Raw genomic sequence first — 6,000 nt, forward strand, 5'->3', positions numbered from 1 at the left:
ACTCTTAATTTTGCTGTATTTGAATGATTCTTCTTAGACATACAATATAAGACTTTTGGCTGCATGAAAAAATACATAAATGCTTCAACATACATTTTCCCTTGTTTATTCCATATACCAAACCAAAGAAATCCTAACTGGTAAATTATCTATTTATCCATCCATCCATCCATCCATCCATCCGTCTATCTATCTATCCATTCAGCAATCCCTATATCTATCATCTATCTATCACACATTTTCCCTTATTTATTATTCCATATACTGAACCAAAGACATTCCAACAGTTAAATTATCTATTTATCTATCTATCCATCTGTCCATTGTACCATCCATGCATTTATCATAGCCATTAATCTATCATATCTGTCCATTATTTTATCTAATATATATTTAATATACATATATATGTGTGTGTATATATATATATGTACAATCAAGTGATAGGTCACAGGAGTACATGCTGGACATTTCCCAAGAATTAATTTTATTTTATTACAGCAGCTGGTCCTTAATCACAAGGATTCAAAAACCTGAGTTTGTAAATGCAGAGTAGAGCCATCACGACAGAAGAAGAAAATTCAAAATGACCAATGACCAACACTGATACACAATGTGAGAATGCCAAAAACATTAACTTATAACGTATGCCTCTCACTGACAGTAGACTATTAAAAGGAGTACATGCTCCATCAGCAGGCAGACTTAAGTGGCTAGCAAAATGGTAACTTGACTTTTTTTTCCCCATAAACATAGAGTGGCTCAGGTAAACAAAATTCTCTTATTAGGCCTGATTCCGATCAGCTCAAGGGGTCTCCTGCAGAATAAGGGGTTTGGTAAATGTTGATTTTTTTAAGTTTTACTTATTTATTTTGAGGGAGAGAGACAGAGCACGTGAGCAGGGGAGAGAGGGCAGAGAGAGAGAGACTCCCACGCAGGCTCCACACTGTCAGTGCAGAGCCTGACCCAGGGCTCAATCTCAGGAACCCTGAGATCGTGACCTGAGCTGAAATGAAGCATCAGACACTTACACAACAGAGCCACTCAGACGCCCGGGTTTTCCTTCTGATGGGCACAGAATACGAATGTATTAACCAAGGTTAATACATTGAACCTAGTTACAGATTGAAATGAGATCATCCACTACGTGTAATGTGACTTCATATTTTCACGTTCTTTTGTGATTTTCAGGTCTCATTGCTGGGGGACGACATTTTTTCCCCCATCTCCGTTTCCTAAATACTTGGAGGGGGGGGGAATCTCCCTCTTAAATCTGTGGACCAGCTCCAGCTTGTAAAATGACCTCATGCACATCCTAGCCACTTGTGCCTTGAACAAAAGGTTTTCCTCCAGTTCCCCGTCTAAATTGTTGACTAATCTTGCTGTGGTCTGTGAAACTGCGGACACATTTTAGTTGTATGTGAAATGACCCTCATATTCATTTGTAGTAGTGTTGTTAGGCCCTTTATGATCCTTCTGGATGCAAGATATCATAAAAGTGGAGGTCATTATCATTATGAGGACCATTTTCCCTTTTTGGAATGGCTCATGGCATTCTGCATTTGTAAGCGATCCTTATAACCTTCTCCCCAACCACAGAGTCAACTGCCCATCCAAGGTTCCAAGTCAACACGCCATTAGGAACAAATTTGTCTGCTGTTTAACTCCATCAACAGAACAGAAGTCTTGCGGGCATCATTATAGCTACATTACACACACATTTAATCACGTGCAAAGAGGAAAAGGGTCCGTGTTGGGGAAAGGTTACCTTCTGCTGTCTGCTTCTACTATGTCTAGGAGAGAAGACAGAATCATCCAACATGGGGAGCACTGGCTTCATACTCGAATCCTCTCGGCTATGCTAATGTCAGAGGAGGAAACATCCACTTGTGTGAGACAGAGACAAAGGGAGTAGGGGAGCCTTCTGTGATACAGACAAGGTTGCCTTAATCAAACGTCATCACTAGGACGAAAGAAATACGTCTGCACAAAAACCGGCATCCTTCTGCAAGAAACCTGGAGAAACTTGGAAGATGCTGCATTTGATGAGGACCTGAGACGAGGAGAAGGAACGGGGCATCAGAAACAGTACCCTGAGGAAAGCGAGAGTCTCTGCTGGGGAGCCACGTGCCAAGCGGGGGTCTTGAGAGTTGAGAAGTAGCTATTTTGAGAAGCCTTCTTGGTAGACACAGAAGGGTTTATATTTATATTTAGGTCTTGGTGTGAAGGCACGCTGACTGGGAGTCAGTGCCTCCTGGAATAGTAACTAAGCCCCAACCTACTCGTATCGGTCTAGACTTGAGTATATACTTCAAGTGACACAGAAATGGCTGCTCCGTGCAAGGATCAAAATCCACTTGCCTCTCCATCTGTCGTTTGCAGGAACACAACCCTCATTTTCCATCTTTAAAACAACAGACTTGATTATTCACAGCAGTTTTAGGTTCATGGCAAAATTGAGGGGAAGGTAAAGGGATGTCCCCCCTCCCCCCCTCCCCACGCCCCTCTGCTTGCACTCACGCACAGCCTCCTCCATGATGAACAGTCCCAGCAGAGAGGGCCGCTAGGACAGCATCCACACTCTATCGTCACCCAGCATCCATACTAGACATTAGAGCTCACTCTTGGTGTTGTGCACTTTTGGGGTTTGGGCAGATGTATGATGGCATGTATACACCATCGTAGCCCCACACAGACCCTTTCTTTCAAAGCCATGAAGAGAGGTGCCTGGGTAGCTCAGTCGGTTAAGCATCCAACATTGGCTCAGGTCATGATCTCACGGTTCGTGAGCTCCGAGCCTGGAGCCTGCTTCGGATTCTGTGTCTCCCTCTCTCTCTGCCCCTCCCCTGCTCGTGCTCGCTCGCTCGCTCTCTCTCTCTCTCTCTCTCAAAAATAAACATTAAAAAAAAATTTTTTTTAAGCCGTGAAGAGTTTTTACAGAGATGACTTAAGAGAAAAATACAGAGCATCCTGCTTAGAGATCTCATGAAACTGAGCCATCACTGCAGAGGAAGAGAGTCACGCATACTGAAGAGGTCATTATAACCCCCCCCCATTTTGTGCATAGATGATCCAACAATTTTAGAGAACTCTAAATAATTTCATTAAAATTGCTCAAGCTATGGGCGCCTGGGTGGCTCAGTCGGTTGAGCGTCTGACTTTGGCTCAGGTCATGATCTCGCAGTCTGTGAGTTTGAGCCCTGCATCGGGCTCTGTGCTGATAGCTCAGGGCCTGGAACCTGCTTTGGATTCTGTGTCTCCCTCTGTCTCTGTCCCTCCCCTGCTCCTGCTCTGTCTCTCTCTCTCTGTGTCAAAAATAAACATTAAAAAAAATTTTAATAAAAAAACACAATGATGTACACCTGAAACTAACATAATTGTGGGTGTCAGTTATACCTCACTACAAAAATAAAACTGGATTTTACGGGGCTCCTGGGTGGCTCAGTTGGTTAATGGACCAACTTTGGGTCAGGTCATGATCTCATGGTTCATGAGTTCAAGCCCCACATCGGGATCTGCCTTGACAGTGTGGAGCCTGCTTGGGGTTCTCGGTCTTTCCCTCTCTCTCTCTGCCTCTGTGCCACTCATGCTCACTCTCTGTGTCTCCAAATGAACTCTAAAAAATATTCTTTAAAAATTGCCCAAGTCAGTGTTTGTAACTTCATTATTTCTGTTTATACTGACGTGTTGGTCCAACCTCTCAAAATTATGTAGTGCTCTGTCTCTATGTCCCATTTTTCTAGAGCTATAGACTGTTTCTATACTAACAGTCAACTGCTATATAATATTTCTTACCTAAAAAGTTAATAGATGTCTCCTAACATCTGTTATTCATACCCTGATGGCCTAGCCTCGATTTTGTAGTTCTTTTGTGCCCAGATTCCTGTTTTAATAGTCATTATGGCTCTCTGATATTTAAATACGGGGGAGGGTGACAAGTGCTGCCATGGGCATTTGCCCAAAATGCCAAGGGACGTTCATCGGTTTAGAGATTTTGGCATCCTGAGCTATAAGGTTGAAAACTGAACCCAGTCCGTGACCCAGGCATGGCTCAGCTCCAGAATGCTAACTCGAGCTGAATTCCTCCTCTCAAGGGTCTTTAAGAAATGCAACCAGAGGGCAAAATTGTTAAGAAAGATAAAAATCTCAGAGAGCTCCCGGAAGCCGTGACTCCGTCATCACAGTGTCTTGCCTGAGTCGAGGTGCTTGGATAAACGTTACGAACAGAGCAAGCAAGGTACGTGCAACGTAAGTCATTAAAGAGAGTATGGAACACAGCTGTCCATAATAAAAACACACCAAGTCAACATAACTTAGGTCAGTCCTGAAAGTGAGATTTTCGTGAATTTCTGGTAGAAGTCCAAAATTGGACCATCTTTCTTTTTTTTTTTTACGTTTCTTCCGTAAGTACTCCTGTCTTAGATTTACACATGCAGATGACAAACGTTTCCAAATATGAATACTGAACTGTGCATCATCTATGCACAGATTGTTTCCCCTGCTGAATTTACTTATAATTTATTTGCAATCGCTCTTACAATACAGAGAATAAGGTAGGGTCCAAAATTCCATTCCGCGTGGGCTCAAACATAAACCTATTAATCAACGTATCAATACATGAACCTATAGTAATATGTTTATATGCATCATGTTATGCTATATATACGTATCAACATAATAACGGTAAGGCGTTAAATAGGTTAACATACATATTCTATTTATAAATACAAAGCCCATCACGGTTTCTCATTAAGATTGTGCAAGAGTGAAATGCAGGAATTTGACTTTTTTTTTTTCTCATTCCACATCTTAGCGCATTCGAACATTTTCTTTAACGTAATGAGTTATCGAATCTCAAGTAAATTGTTTAAGTGCTCCGAGATTGAATCTGAGCTCCAAGCCAGTCCTAATGTATCACCATTTGTTCCTTTTCCATTTCAATCTGGGGGCACGTGGGTCCCTTTATTAACTTTGAAACTGCTGCACAGAATGAGATGTAATTTTGCCACGAGCAACAACGAACAAACTGATACTCTGGTCACCTAGAACCGTCTGCTAATCCGCACAGTTTCTCAGTGGAATTCTGACGGCAGCCTTTTCCTGATCATTAAGAACAAGTTTTATTTTAAAATCCAATTCCCCACCACCCTCTTTGAAGTGAACTTGGGAGAAACCAACAAAGTTGGGGGGCTCTGGTCCCACATTTTAGGGCTCAGCCCTGCAAGACTCACCCCCTTTCGGATGCCAATCCCAAATCCAGGCTGGCAGCCGTGTCCGCCACCCCTGGGTGTGGAGTGGAGCCCCCAGGACCCCCACCCCGGGTGCCTGAAGGTGCTGGGGCGGGCGCAGAACTCAGAGAAACATGGTACTCACCGGGCCACGGTTGATGGTGACAGGACAGGACTCAGGACCAGCCAGAGGAGTCATGCACAGGGCCAGGTGTGGGGAAGGGAGGCAGAACTCCCGTGGCCTCTCCGGGAGCACCTCTCTCCCCACACCTGCGTGTGTCCACAGGCCAGGAAGCTCTCTGAACCCCCTCCCTGGGGATGTCTCTGGAAGTTTCCCAACAGGCCGGATGGAGGCCCACAGAGTCAACCTCCGGGCCCTCCCCCTCCGCAGAGGGCAGGGGGTGGGGCGGAAAGTTGCAACCCGGGGAGCAGAGGCTTGGTTGCCGTGGCGACCAGCCCCCTGCCCACCGTCACCTCATTAACTTAACAAAAGACACCTTTATGGCTCTCCGCACAGGAAATTCCAAGGGCTTTAGGAGCGGGGTTCCAGAAACCCGGATTCACGCCACAGTTACAAAGCACAGGTGTTTTAAAGAAAAAAAAAAAAAAAAAAAAAAAAAAAAGGCGAAGCATGCTTGTTTAAAATATTTGAAGGTGCCCATAAGAGAAACCCTCATCTTTTGTTTATGGTGAGTTTCTTTTATTTTTATTTTTTTATTATTTTTTATGAATATGATTTATCGTCAACTTGGCTTCCATACAACACCCAGGG

General features: G+C 43.9%; 1 long non-coding RNA gene across 1 annotated transcript in view; it reads right to left on the reverse strand.

Annotated features, from left to right (window-relative positions):
* LOC128311542 (uncharacterized) overlaps positions 1–5,744 on the reverse strand; it is a 200,107-nt gene extending 194,363 nt beyond the window's left edge. Inside the window, exon 1 of the long non-coding RNA XR_008289991.1 lies at positions 5,374–5,744. This is a non-coding gene — a long non-coding RNA (uncharacterized LOC128311542). The remainder of the gene's footprint in view (positions 1–5,373) is intronic.
* Between the last annotated feature and the right edge of the window lie 256 nt (positions 5,745–6,000).

Source organism: Acinonyx jubatus, chromosome X, assembly GCF_027475565.1.
Source record: "Acinonyx jubatus isolate Ajub_Pintada_27869175 chromosome X, VMU_Ajub_asm_v1.0, whole genome shotgun sequence".
NCBI classification, from domain to species: domain Eukaryota; kingdom Metazoa; phylum Chordata; class Mammalia; order Carnivora; family Felidae; genus Acinonyx; species Acinonyx jubatus.